Below are 15,076 nucleotides of genomic sequence, written 5' to 3'. Positions count from 1 at the left end.
ACTTTATCAAGCTGTGCTGTCCTTCAGAAATGAAGGAGCGATAAAGACTTTTTCAGACAAACAAAAGCCCAGAGTTCATCACCACTAGACCTGCTTTACAAGAAATGCTGAAAGGAGTACTCCAAGCTGACGTGAAAGGACAATAATTAGTAACATGAAAATATACACTGGGTAAAGGCAAGTATACAGTCATGCAGAACACTCTAATACTCTAATATGGTAGTGTGTTAATCACTTAACTCCAACATAACGGTTAAAAGACAAAATTACTAAAAGTAACTACAGCAACAATAATTTGTTAATAGCTACAAATAAGACATAAATATGGTTAACAGATATATGACAAGATACTCAACACCCCTAATCATCAGGGAAATGCAGATCAAAACTACCTCACACCTGTTAGGATGACTTTTGTTTAAAAAGACTCCTGGGTGGTTCAGTCGGTTAAACATCCTCAACTCTTGATTTCAGCTCAGGTCATGATCTCAAGGGTTGTGAGATCCAGCCATGCATCAGGCTCAGGCTGGATGTGGAGCCTGCTTAAGATTTTCTCTCTGTCTCCCCCAAATAAATAACTAAATAAGTAGACAACAGATGAGGCGCCCGGGGGGCTCAGTCAATGAAGTATCTGACTGATAATGTTCTGAGCTTGGGCCCCATACTGGGCTCCATGCTGGGCATGAAGACTACTTTTAAAAAAATAAATAAGTAAAAAGACAACAGAAAACATGTGTTGGGAAAGATGTGGAGAAAAGGGAATGCTTGTACACTGTTGGTAGTAAACTGGTACAATCATTACAGAAAACAATATGAAAATTCCTCAAAAAATTAAAAACCAAACTAAACCTATAATCTAGCAATCCTACTTCTGGGTATATAGCCAAAGCAAACAAAATCATTATCTTGAATAGCTATCTGCATCCCCATCAGCGCAGCATTATTCACAATAGCCAAGTTATGGAAACAACCTAATTGTCTGTGAACAGGTAAATGGATAAAGATGATGTAGTGTATATTTACAATGGAATACTACTGAGCCATAAGAAAAGAAGGAAAACCTGCCATTTATATTATACTTACATACAGATAGATGATAGACAGACACAGAATTCAACTATTTATATCCTTCTCAATCCCAAAGTCAAAATCAACCCCATTGGGAACACATTACAGTAATTCCCATCAGATTCAAAGACCAAACAAGCCTGTGCACTTCATCACCACCATTTACTACTGCTGTGGAGGTGCCCGTGATCACAATTAGGCGATGGGAAGAAAACACAGGCACGCAACTAGAAAAGGACACTGTGGGGTGAGACGGATTCTCCGAAATCCGTCCGAAATCCTCCGAAAAAGAGTAAAATGATTGTTATTTGCAGAGTATATCCTAATATACTTAGAGAATCAACTGAAAACCTTTACCTTTCGCTACTGGCAGGTAGTGAAAATTAACATACAGAAATCCATGCTTTCACATACATCACCAACAAGAAGGTAGAAGGTAAAATGCTTTGACAACACTAAAAACAGAAAAAGCTCTGGGAATAAACTTAACAAGAAATGCCAAGAAATCTCTCAAACTCAGAGGGACATGAAAGAAGACTCAAAGAGAAAGGCATAGTCTGAGTGGGGAAGACTCATCACCTAAATATCACTCATCCTACATTAACCTAAAAATGTAACACAGTGCCAAGAAAAACAAAAAGGATTTTTTTTTTTTGAAACAGATTTATCTTAAGGTTCATACAGAAAAACAAACATAGCCAGGAAAGTTCTGAAAGTTAAAGGCAATGAATGATAATTAACTTTACTAAATATCAAAACATGCTCTAGAGCCAGAGTAATTAAAACAATGTGTACCCAAACATAAACACATAGATTAATGTGTAGAACAGAAAGTCCACAAATAGACCCAAATTCATACAACATGTGGCAAAGTATATCACATACAGTAAAGGACATTTGAACAAGTGGGAGGAAAGATGGATTACTTATTACAAGGTGTTGCAACAAATGGGTGGCCATTTGGGAAAAAATTAGGTTGGAGCCACACTTCTCAAATTCCAAATGGATAAAAGATATAAAGGTAAGTAATGAAATTTAAAAAGTACTTTAAGAAACCACAGGGTAATTTTTCATACTCTTCTAATAGGGAAGCTCTTTCTAGGTATGACAAAGAACCCAGAAGCCTTAAAAGTCCAATGAATATGACCCAATAAAGAACTATTTTTTTTTCATGACAAAAACCATCCTAAATAAAAAGAGAAATAACAATCTGGAAAAATATAACCGCAATTTTTATCACCAACAAAGTGCTAAGTTCCTTCATAAATGAACGATTTTTACAAAATCAATGTTAAAAACACCAAAGCCCAAAGGAAAAATGGGCAAAGGAAATAAATGGAAATGGTCCTTCAATCTTAGAGCAACGGGAGAGCTACAAATTAAAACTACCCTGATATGAATGTTCACTCTATTACTCTTTTAACTTTTCTATAGGGTAAACTAAGTTTTGGAAGAAAAAATATACACAAACAATTTTTTCACCTATCAAGCAGGGAAACATCGAACCTTGCGCTCTCCCAGTGCTGGTGAGGTATGCGGAAACAGGCACTGCCACACACAGCTAAGGAGCACATGGGCACCAAGCCTCTATGGAGGCTGATCGGGTAAGAGCTAACAATTTTACAAAAGCACATACTCACTAACGCAGCAATGCTGCTCCTGGTTAAGTGACGAGGCAGATGTACTTGGCCATGCGTCAAAGGATGCATATAGAAGGTAACTCAGTGTTCCTAAACTAGCAAAATTTACAACACCTTGTATGTCCGTCAGGAGAGCTCTGGCTAAAGGAAAGCACATCCTGACTGTGGACTATTATCCGGTTGCGAAAGACAATGAGAAAGCTCTTATGTATTGATAACAAATTATCACAAAGAGACAAAAACACGAGGGACATACTGTGCTACTTTCATGTAAAAGAAAAGAGCTCTCTGTGCGTTTGTATCATGCAAAGAACACCCCTGAATAGATACTAGAGAACTGGTAACACTGGCTGCCTCTGGGGAGAGGATGCGGTGGCCAGGGGCAAGATGGAAGGGAAGCTTTCCCATGTATACTGTTGTTCCTTTTTGAATTTTCTGCCATGTGAATCTATTACTGCAGTGAAAAGCTGAAATTAACAATAATGAACGCTTCCCTGTGGAAGCAGCGGCCTCCGTCTCTGAGCTTCCATAACTGTATTTCCATCATGCCTGCGTTCATTCTCTTTCAGCCTCCTCTGATCGATTGTGGCTTCTTCGGGAAGAAGGTCACTGCTGAATCACTTTTGTGTTCCCTAGAGCACCCAGCACCTCATCTGGCACCGAGCGGAAAGTCACTGCAGGTCTGTTCACTGTGTTAAACTAGTCCACTGGTGCAAACAGTTCATCCTTGGGGAAAAGAAGATTTTCCTGAAAGTTGCTTTGTAAAGTAGACCAATGATTAGGACAGGAAATTCTGCTTCTGTAAGCATCAAAATTAGCCAAATAAGCCAGAAGAATGCTCAGCAGAGTAAGTTAAAAGTACTGAAAAGAGAAAGAAGTTTCAGTTCATGAATGAAAGCTGATTTCAGAGAACGTGAAGCGTGAAAATACATATATTCAAGAGAATGATTACTGCCACATTTAGAATAATCATTGGGGGCGCCTGGGTGGCTCAGTCAGTTAAGTCGAAGTCAGTAAAGTTGAAGGCATCTGCCTTCCACTCGGGTCATAACCTGGGAGTCCTAGGATTGAGCCCTCCCCACCCATCCCCCATCCCTCCTGCCCCCTGCCCCCGTCACAACCCAGTCAGGGTCCCTGCTCCGTGGGGAGCCTCCTTCTCCCTCTACCTGCAGCTCCCCCCCCTGCTCCATGCTCTCTCTCACACATGCGCTGTTTCTCTGTCAAATAAATAAATAAAACCTTAAAAAAAAAAATCATTGGTATGGCACAGCAACACCCAGATTGAAGGGAAAACAAAATTGTATTAACTGGTTGTGACGGTCATCACAAGTAACCAAGTACATGATGCTACCCCTCCACATATCTGGACATCAACAAATACATTAAAGATTTTCTTCCATAGTGCCAGCTACCTACATTCTTATTCCCTCTTGAACTGGTCAGGAATGGCTAACAAAGAGATTGAACTGACCCTTGCTAAGAATATGGGAAAAGAATTTGTTTTAAAGCTAGAAACAGGGGTGTCTGGGTGGCTCAGTCAGTTAAGTGTCCAACTGTTGATTTCAGCTCAGGTCATGTTCTCAGGATTGTGAGATCGAGCCCCATAGCAGGCTCCGTGCTCAGCGGGCAATCTGCTTGAGATTCTCTCTCTCCCTCCCTCTGTCTCACCCCCAGTTGCCTTCTCTCTCTCTAAAATAAATAAATAAATCTTAAAAAATAAAATAAAGGTAGAAACAACTCAAGAGCACAGTGGGCAGCCCTGTCATTTCACAAGACCTGTGGCCCAGGCAGAAGGTACCTCAGTCTCAGTCCTGGCAGGTACTGGGAACAGCCACCTGTTCCCAGCTACAAATGGGCAGCCACATCTACATCCACACAGGATGGAGGTCCCTTGCCTGGTTTCCTGACAAATGTGTGGCCTGTTGGAGAGCACCATCATTCTTAATAGCTTACCCCAAAGTGGGGGTGTGATGAGTCTCCTTTTTATTATGGTTTCAAGAGCTTTTCATACAAATGCCACATGGAAAATGGTTCCATTCCCAACACATATCTGCAAAAGCACTGTTTGTGAGGGAAAGAACTGCAAAGAAGAGACCAAAGATGAGGTTCTCCTGGAGCCCTTCTCCTTGACACAATCTTCTCAACAAATGGTGCTGGGAACACTGAATAGCCACTATACAAAACAGTTAAGTTGAACCCTTAGATCACATACATAAATTTGAAATGCATCAAAGGCCTAAACAAAGAGCTAAAACTACAAAACTCTTTTTTATTTTATTTTATTTTATTTATTTGAGAGAGAGAGAGAACAAGAGAGAATGCAGAGCAGGGAGAGGAGAGGGAGAAGCAAACTTCCCGCTGAGCAGTGAGCCCCATGCAGGGCTCAATCCCATGACCCCAAAATCGTGACCTGAGCCAAAAGCAGATGCTTAACGAACTGAGCCACCCAGGTGCCCCTAGAACTATAAAACTCTTAAAGAAAGTAGAGTAAAAGCATCATGATATTGGATTTAAAAAGGATTTCTTGCATATGACACCAAAAACACAGGCAAAAAAGAAAAAAAAAAAACAACAGACAAACCAGACCTCAAACAATTAATAATTTTTGTGCAACAAAGGAAACTTTCGAGTGAAAAGACAACCCACAGAATGTGAAAAAGTATTTGCAAATCACATCTAATAAGGAATTAATACCCAGAATAAAAAACTTTTATATCTTGGCAGCAGAAAAACAAATAACCCTATTCAAAAATGGGCAAAGGGCTTGAACAGACATTTCTCTAGAGAAGATACACAGATGGCCAAGAGGCACATAAAGAGATGCCCAACATCACTAATCATTAGGGAAATGCAAATTAAAGCCTTAATGAGATACCATTTCACACCTACTTGAATGGCTCTTATTAAAAAATTAAAAACAAACAAATGAAAATGGGAAATGAGTGTTGGTAAGGATGTGGAGCAACTGGGAACACTTGTGCATTACTGACAGAATATAAAATGGGGCAGCTGCTGTAGGAAATAGTTTGGCAGGTCCTCAAAAAGTGAAACATAGAATTACCAAATGATCCAGCAACTCCTCCCCGGGGTATACAGCCAAGGAATTGAAAGTAGGGATTTGAACAGATATCTGTACACTCATGTTTATAACAGCATTATTCACAACAGGCAAAAGGCAGAAATAATCCAAGTGTTCACGGATAGATGAAGAGCTAAATGAAATGTGGATACACATACAACAGAATATTATTTGGCTTGAAAAAGGAATGAAATTCTGATACATGCTACAACACTGTGTTGGGGTGCCTGGGTGGCTCAGTGTGGTAAAGCCACTGCCTTAGGCTTGGGTCATGGTCCCAGAGTCCTGGGATCAAGCCCCATATCCGGCTCTCTGCTCAGCAGGGAACCTGCTTCCCCTCCTCTCTGCCTGCCTCTCTGCCTATTTGTGATCTCTGCCCGGCAAATAAATTTCAAACAAACAAACAAACTTTAAGAAAACACAGGGCAAAGGTTGCCTGGCTGGCTCAGTAGGTATAGCATGTAAGTCTTGATTGCAGGGTCATGAGCTAGAGCCACGCACTGGGTGCAGAGATTACTTTAAAAAAAAAAAAAAAAAAGGCAAAAGCTTCCATAACATTGGATTTGGCAATGATTTCTTGGATAAGACACCAAGAACAGGGCTGCCTGGGTGGCTCAGTTGTTAAGCATCTGCCTTCAGCTCAGGTCACGATCCCAGGGTCCTGGGATGGAGAATCAGGCTCCCTGCTCAGTGGGGAGCCTGCTTCTCCCTCTCTTGCTCCCCCTGCTTGTGTTTCTCTGTCAAATAAATAAATAAAATCTTGAAGGGAAAAAAAAAAAAAAGACACCAAGAACACAGGCAACAAAAGAAAAAAATTGGACTTCATAAAAAATTTTAAATTGTGTGCATCAAAAGACACTATCAACAGAGTAAAAAGGCAGTACACAGAAAATATTTACAAATCAAGTATCTGATAAAGAGATTACTATCCACGGATGCTTGAGTGGCTCAGTGGGGTAAAGCCTCTGCCTTCGGCTCAGGTCCTGATCCTGGGGTCCTTGGATAGAGCCCCGCATTGGGCTCTCTGCTCAGCAGGGAGCCTGTTTTCTCCCTGCCTACTTGTGATCTCCCCCTCTGCCTACTTGTGATCTCTGTCTGCGAAATAAATAAATAAAATCTTAAAAAAAAAAAAAGAGAGAGAGATTACTATCCAGTATACATAGAGAACTCCTAAAACTCAACAACAACAACAAAAAACAATCTGATGTAAAACTGGGCAAAGAACTTGAATAAACAGTTTTCCAAAGATACACCAATGACTCACAAGCACATGAAAAGATGCTCAACATCACCACCCATTAGGGAAATACAAATCAAAACTATAATGAGATACTATCTCAAAACCACCTGGATGGTTACTATAAAAAAACAGAACAAACAGGAGCACCTGGGTGGCTCAGTTGTTAAGCGCCTGCCTTTGGCTCAGATCATGATCCCAGGATTCTGGGATCAAGCCCAGCATCAGGTTCCCTGCTCAGTGGGAAGCCTGCTTCTCTCTCTTCCACGTCCCCTGCTTGTGTTCCCTCTCTTGCTGTCTGTGGCTCTCTCTCTCAAATAAATAAGTAGTCTAAAAAAATAAAAATAAAATAAAAAGGAAGGAAATTCTAATACATGCTATAGCATGAATGAACCATGAGAACATCATGCTAAATGAAACACGCCAGTCACAAAAAGACAAATACTGTATGATTCCACCCACATGAGGTACTTAGATTAGAAAAAAATCATAGATAGGAAGTAGAATGGGTGGTTGCCAGGGGCAAGGGGAAGGAGGGAATGGGGAGTTAATGCTAAATGGGTATGGAGTTTCAGTGTTGCAAGATGAAGAGAGAAATGGAGAAGGATGGTTGTGATGGTTGCACGTTATGTGCGCATTTAATACCATTCAACTGCACAGTTAAAATGATTAACACGGTAAGTTTTATGTGTATTTACCACAACAGAAAAATTAAACTACAATAACAAAGAATGAGTACACAGGAGGGGGTAGGGGATAGGGCTAGGAGGAATTCAAATGTATTACAAAAAAAGGAAATAGGGTGGGAACACATTTGGTTACAATACAATCACAGTAATCTTTAGAATGGGGATGAAATGTGTTCTATATTTTGTGGCAAAATCTTAAAGAGCAAAATAACTAGCCATTAAACAGAACATTATAAGCCAAAAATAATTTAATACAGAAACCACACGCCAGACAAACAGGACTCTGAGCTCCCTAATAGCCAACGCAAAGAAGGAAACATTATTGACACAGTTCACCATATACTTTAAAAAAAATCAAACCAGTAGCTTAAAAGAGGCACAGTTACTCCAGGCACTGAACATGAAGAAATTTCTAAATGGCCTAGGTTTTCTAGGGGACTTCTCAGATAGATTTAATACAAGCTGGTGGGGCCACGCAAAGTCAGTTTACTGAAAAGCTGGAAGAGGGGCCAGAATTACGCTGCTTCCTAATGATCTGGCTTCACTCAAAGGCAAAACATTGCCTGGAACGTAAGCATTAAAGCACCTTCCAGGGGCACCTGGGTGGCTCTGTGAGTCAGGCGACTGCCTTCATCTCAGGTCATGATCCTAGAGTCTCAGGATGGCATCAGGCTCCCTGCTCAGCAGGGAGTCTGCTTCTCCCTCTGATCCTCCCCACTCTCGTGCTCGCTCTCGCTCTCTCTCTCTCAAATAAATAAATAAATAAAAATCTTAAAACAACAACAACAACAACAAAAGCCCACCTCCCAGCACAGTCTAATGAATGTTCTTTCTCCCAGTTGAGCTTCGGATGGCACTTGGGAGAAGAATTCAAGATTATCTTTCCTGACAGGAATATGAGATGCAACATTCTCTGTTGTTTGCTAACGGCAGGTCTTGGTGTTTCCAACAGTCACTGTTGCAGGGATGACAAATTAGAATGCATATCCAAACCCAACCAAGGCTCAGGCTGGCAGAAGGGACCTAATCACCCACGGAGATGAGGTGGCATCCATGTGAGGTGGTAGGGAAGAAGGGCTGGGCAGGCCAGCTCGGGGAAGACCTTGAGAGCAGGGGGATACTGAAGACTGTTGAAGAGGACCACGACCGGAGACTTTCTGAGCGATACTGCGATCTTCTGAAAGGTGCAACCCAGGACCAGAGCCAAACACAGCAAGCTGCTCAAAGGATCAAGTTAACTGGGAAACAGGGAAATAACTGAGATTTTTAAGTTAAAAAAAAAATGCTGTAGGATAGTGTTTTACAGAAAAAGATGTTCACACATAACATGGATACAGATGGATGAATCGGATACAAAACGGTATGATCCCATTATAAAGACAGAGAACAAGAGAATGAGCAAGAGTGACGCCTGCTAGTGGTCACCACCGTGATTACAAAACTTGTGCATGTGCACACCTGCATACTAATTGTTCTTCAACACGGACAATTTGTATTAAAAAAAAATTCTAACTCAAGAAATTTAGAAATATAGTACGCAGTAAAATGTATAAACAGCAGTATCACTGAGAATGAAATCTTAATTATGACATCATCTAAAAATAAGGGGAACTGTCTAAAAACAAGAGCCAGTTATGTACTTGGCAAAACTATAATATACGACTGACTGATGCTGATGGGATTCAGTGTGAAACACATCAGCACCGGCATTGTGCTTGTATGGAGCCGTGGCTCTCAAAGTATGGTTCCAAAGACTGGCAGCAGCTGGCTGAAAACTTGCTTGAAATTCAAATTCCAAGGCCTATCTCTGACCTACAGAGTCAGAGACTCTAGCGAAGTAGGATTAAAACAAAGTGATTCTAATTCACACAAAAGTCTGAGAACCACTGGTATGAATAATGCCTCACCTGTCTAGCGAGGGGAATGTATTTTCTTGCTCAAATCCCTTTCTGTTATTTTAACCTGAACTCCTGAACAAACACTAATCTATTCAATTGTGAAATAAACTGGAAGATAATTTAAAGATTTTTTTAAGTTAGGTAGAATTCTGGAATTGCTTATTTTGATACAATGTACCAACCACTGCAGCGGAGTGACCTGAAGAAACTCAAAACTCATTTGTAAGAAGTGGTAAGGAACCAACATTTGGAATTTTAATATATATAAATATCATCTAAGATTTGCAAATACTCTAAAGTTAACAGCACAAATGTGACTATTACAACTGCCACATTTATGTTAACTGATTATTTTAGTCTCTCTTATTTCTGACTGACATTAACAAGTTTAAAATAGAGGTTCAACAAAATTTTAATTTCTAAAGGGTTATATCAGTCACTATAGCTCCAAACTTAACACTGCTACTACATTTGAGACATAAAGCCTATTAAAATACCAGATCCAAAAATAAAATAAAATACCAGGTCCTCTTTCACAAAAATGTGACTGCAATTTTTAAAATAATTTATAACTGGTTATTAATATGAAATACCATTCTTGGGGCACCTAGGTGGCTCAGTCGGTTAAGCATCTGCCTTCCACTCAGGTCATGATATTAGGGTCCTGGGATTGAGCCCTACATCTGGCCCAGTGGGGAATCTGCTTCCTCCTTTGCCCCTCCCCTCCTCATACAGGTGATCTGTCTCTGAAATAAATTTTTAAAAATGTTTTTAAAAAATACGAAATACTACTCTCCCTGATTATGTGAAATTACAGTGAACTTCACTAAACTTCCTAATCAGGAACAAATGGTTAGCTCAACACCTTACATGTTTGATACAAATGTTAAACATCAAATAAGTCAGTGGTTTCCAAATTTTTTTTTACTTAAACCCCCAAAAAGAACTTGAGTATACGTCCCAATACATGTGTATTCATATATACGCATGTACTGCTGTAATATATAGTGTACCTTATAAAATAACCTAATAAAAATTAAGTAAAGCTAAAACAAACACGAAGATCAGTTTTGATTTTTTTTTCCGAGACCTCCATGCGCCCTTGCTGCATGCACACGCCCCATCTCTGGACTCCACAGTAAAACTTACGTATGGCCCAGCAACCCCACAAGCACGCTCGGGCAATGCCCCTGACCACTGAAGCGGAAGCTGTCAAATGCAGCCCCCAAACTGCTATCTCCTTCCTGCTGAGTTCCACATCTCTGACCTGAGTCTGTGATGCTAGCTAGCTCCTTCCTTTAACCCCATCACTGTACTCTGCTGCAACAAGAGCATAAAAGCATGGACTCTGTTGTCAAGCAAACCTGGGTTTGCACCTGGGCGCTGCCTCTAACTCAAGCAGTGACCCAGGACCCATCAGATAGCATCTGTAAAAACTCATCACTATGGGGCACCTGGGTGGCTCAGTGGGTTAAAGCCTCTGCCTTCGGCTCCGGTCATGATCTCAGGGTCCTGGGATCGAGCCCCGCATCGGGCTCTCTGCTCATCGGGGAGCCTGCTTCCTCCTCTCTCTCTGCCTGCCTCTCTGCCTACTTGTGATCTCTGTCAAATAAATAAATAAAATTAAAATAAAAAAAAACTCATCACTAAAGGCGAGGGGGTGGGGGGGTGATAACAGTATCTCACCTGGTTACTATAACGATTAAGTGAGATAAGCTATTATTAGAGCACCTAGCACAGTACGTAGACAGCACAGGTGTTCAATAAATACTTTTTACTCAATTACTGCTTGGGGGGAAGGCGAGTCACCTGGACTTTGTTTCATCAGCCAACTCAGGAAGGAAGCAAGTTACAGTGGAAGCAGCTCAGGCAGTAGAGTCTGGCAGATCTGGTTTGAAGACCTGATCCACGACTTACAAGCTGGGTGACCCTGGAAACCCAGCTTCACTCTAAGGAGCGGTCTTCTCACCTGTTCAAATGGAAGTGATGACATAAACCGTATACAAAGTACCTGTTGGAGCCAATATAACTAACCCTGGCCACAGCAAATGGCTATCAACGGTGAGAGTAACTGAACAGCACATAAACCTATATGTCATTCCTTGGGACATATTCATGTGTGTGGCTAGATAACTAAGAAAGTAAGCATTCCTAAGTCTGCCACCAAACGTTAATACGTGCATAAGTACTGAACCCCACAAGCATGGTTTGCACCCCAACTGGACAGTTTACTTGCTCATATATGACCTCAGGCAATTCAGCATCTTTCTGCCTCCATCGTTCAGTCATAAACTAGGAGTAGACTTTACATCCACCTGGTAACAGTCAACTGGTCTGGGTGATGGGGATGGGGGGGCAAACCAATGATTATAAAGCACATGGAGACCTCAGGAGAGGTGGTTTTTGCACAACAGCAAAAGAAAAGAGAGAGCTCTCAAACACCAGATTAGCTCACAATAAATGAGAATTTTTTTTTAAGATTTTATTTATTTATTTGACAGAGATCACAAGTAGGCAGAGAAAGAGAGAAGAGGAAGCAGGCTTCCCACTAAGCAGAGAGCCCAATGCGGGGCTCGAACCCAGGACCCTGGGATCGCGACGCAAGCCAACGGCAGAGGCTTTAACCCACTGAGCCACCCAGGCGCCCCAATGAGAATTCTTTCAATCTGAGACTCAAACAATGACTATGGGGGCACATCGGGCTCTCTGCTCAGCAGGGAGCCTGCTTCCTCCTCTCTCTCTGCCTGCCTCTCTGCCTACTTGTGATCTGTCTGTCAAATAAATAAAATCTTAAAAAAAAAAACAAAATAAAACAATGACTATGAATATATATATACACACACATATACATACATATGCATACATAAACATATATTTTGTTTTTTACATGATGTACCTACTGGGAATGCTGCAAATATGTAAAAACCTAAAACCCAAACTATATTAACATACACTTAAAAAGGTTCAGGTCGGGACGCCTGGGTGGCTCAGTTGGTTAAGCGGCTGCCTTCGGCTCAGGTCATGATCCCAGCGTCCTGGGATCGAGTCCCACATCGGGCTCCTTGCTCGGCAGGGAGCCTGCTTCTCCCTCTGCCTCTGCCTACCACTCTGTCTGCCTGTGCTCGCGCTCTCTCTCTCTCTCTAACAAATAAATAAATTAAAAAAAAAAAAAAAAAAAAAAAGGTTCAGGTCACAGAGGCCCAGGTGGCTGAGTCAGTTGAGCAGCTGACTCCTGTTATCAGCTGGGGTTTTGATCTCAAGGTCAAGAGTTCAAGACCTCCCCCCCCCCACCCCACCAGGGCTTCACTTGGAGCCATCTTAAAAAAAAAAATTCAGGTCAGATGGTAACTACCCTTGTGGTGAGCATAATGTACAGGCAGTTGAATCACTGTGTACATCTGGAAATAATGTAACATGGAGTGTAACAATGACACTCCAAAAAATTATTTTTTAACATAGCACCATAGGGGCACCTGGGTGGCTCAGTGGATTAAGCCACTGCCTTCCACTCAGGTCATAATCTGGGAGTCCTGGGATCCAGGCCTGCATTGCGCTCTCTGCTCAGCACTGGGCTCTCTGCTCAGCGGGGACCCTGCTTTCCCCTCTCTCTCTGCCTGCCTCTCTGCCTACTTGCGATCTCTCTCTATGTGTCAAATAAATAAATAAAATCTTAAAAAAAAAAAAAAATAGCACCGGGGTGCCTGGGTGGCTCAGTGGATTAAGCCACTGCCTTCGGGTCAGGTCATGATCTCAGGGTCCTGGGATGGAGTCCCGCATCGGGCTCTCTGCTCAGCGGGAGCCTTCTTCTCCTCCTCTCTCTCTCTCTCTCTCTGCCTGCCTCTCTGCCTACTTGTGATCTCTCTCTCTGTAAAATAAATAAATAAAATCTTAAAAAAAAAAATAGCATCGTAGAAAAGGAATAAAAAAGGAAAAGAAGTAGTTCATCGGTTAAGCATCATTCAGGAACACTACCCACACATTCTTGACCCTAGCAGGATATCCTGAGACAGCAGCACACCAATAAGACACCCTATAACCAAACTCCAAAAGAGATCTGGTCCAATAAAAGAAACACATACAAAACTAACATCATTAAGGAAACCTTTCCTAGGTTTTCTTCACAAGAATTGTTACAAAATCCCCAGAAAGAGTTTAACCCCGCAGCTCTGTTACCACAGAAGGGGGGGCCAGCAAGTAGCCACAAGGAAGGGGAACTCCTGCCAGAGCACCCGCGGGGACCCTCCGCTCCCTCCGGCCAACAGCATTTCCACCTGTGCAACTTTCTGCACTTCAAAAGGCCCAGGCTCCCTGCACTCGTGCCACCGTGACATTATAATCCCGTATGATATACCGAGGTAATAAACACAAGGCAACACAGTAAACACCGGCAACGTGAGTGAGCAAAGTTTGGGCTTGGGCAAAACTAGAAACCAAGCAAAACCCAGCGAAGCAGCTACGTGTTGCCTCAAAACCAGACAGCCCCAAAAAGAGGCAGAGTGGACAGCAAGCTCTCCCCCGCGCTCTGGAAAACCCCGACAGCTCCGAAGCAGGTTCTAGAAGCGGCGGCTTCCCGGGGACGGCGGGCCAGGGGCCGCCGTAGCGCGACCCCCTCAACCAGCAGTGGTCACCCGGGGCCAGAAGCTGGGTGGGGACACGAGGGCGCGGGCGGGGACCCGGTGCGGGTGGGGACGCGGCGGCCCGGCCCCCTCTCTGGGCTGCGGTCTCCCGGCCCACACGGCTGCTGGACAGCGCCCACGCCCGCGCGCCCGAGTCCCCGGCGGCCCCCACCCCCCCGACCTCCCGGGGCCGCGCGGCCGGAGGCCCGGGCCCCGGGACAGGCGCCGTGGGGACACGCGCAGCAGTACCTGTGGCAGCAGTAGCTCCCGGGCGGCGGCGGTAGCGGCGGCGGCGGCGGCGGCGGCGGCAGCGGCGGGGGCGGGGCGCGGCGTGCGCGCTCCCGGCCCGCGGTCCGGTGCGTGGTGCCCGCCTTCTCTCTCCCGGCCGCCGGGCGCCCGCGCAGCTCTCCGCCCCTTCACCTCTCACCTCCTACCTTTCCCCTCCCGCCCTCACCGCCCCCCGCACGTGCTCCAGCGGCGCGCACATGCGTAGTCGAGCCCCGCCCGCGGCTCCCGCTCGCCCCCTGGCGGACGCCTGCCGTGCCACCGGGAGGGAGGGAGAGGTGGCGGTACTGGGCCGGGCGGGGCGGGGCGGGGCGGGGCGGGGCGGGGCGGGGCTTGAAGATGGGGCAGGGCCCTGAGCCCGCACCAGGGCTTGACCGCTATGACAGCACCTTCCGAGAATTACCAAGAACGTGCCCAAGATGCCTAGGTCCCCGCTTAAAACAGCAAAATTAAAAACAGCAATACAGATGCACAACAAATACAGGTGGGTCGAATAAATTCAGTCCATAAAACGAGTTTCCCTACAGCCTTTTTAAAAGACAAGTCTTATGAATACTTACTGAT

General features: G+C 43.7%; 1 protein-coding gene across 1 annotated transcript in view; it reads right to left on the bottom strand.

The window, feature by feature from the left end:
- Positions 1–14,577, bottom strand: part of SCAP (SREBF chaperone) — a 70,872-nt gene extending 56,295 nt beyond the window's left edge. The window contains exon 1 of the mRNA XM_080828402.1: positions 14,477–14,577. The gene's annotated coding sequence lies outside the window, so the exon portion shown is untranslated. The remainder of the gene's footprint in view (positions 1–14,476) is intronic.
- Between the last annotated feature and the right edge of the window lie 499 nt (positions 14,578–15,076).

This window comes from Martes martes (assembly GCF_963455335.1).
Source record: "Martes martes genome assembly, chromosome: 1".
NCBI lineage: Eukaryota > Metazoa > Chordata > Mammalia > Carnivora > Mustelidae > Martes > Martes martes.
The sequence above is the reverse complement of the archived record's forward strand: the minus strand, read 5'-3'. Positions and strand labels throughout refer to the sequence as shown.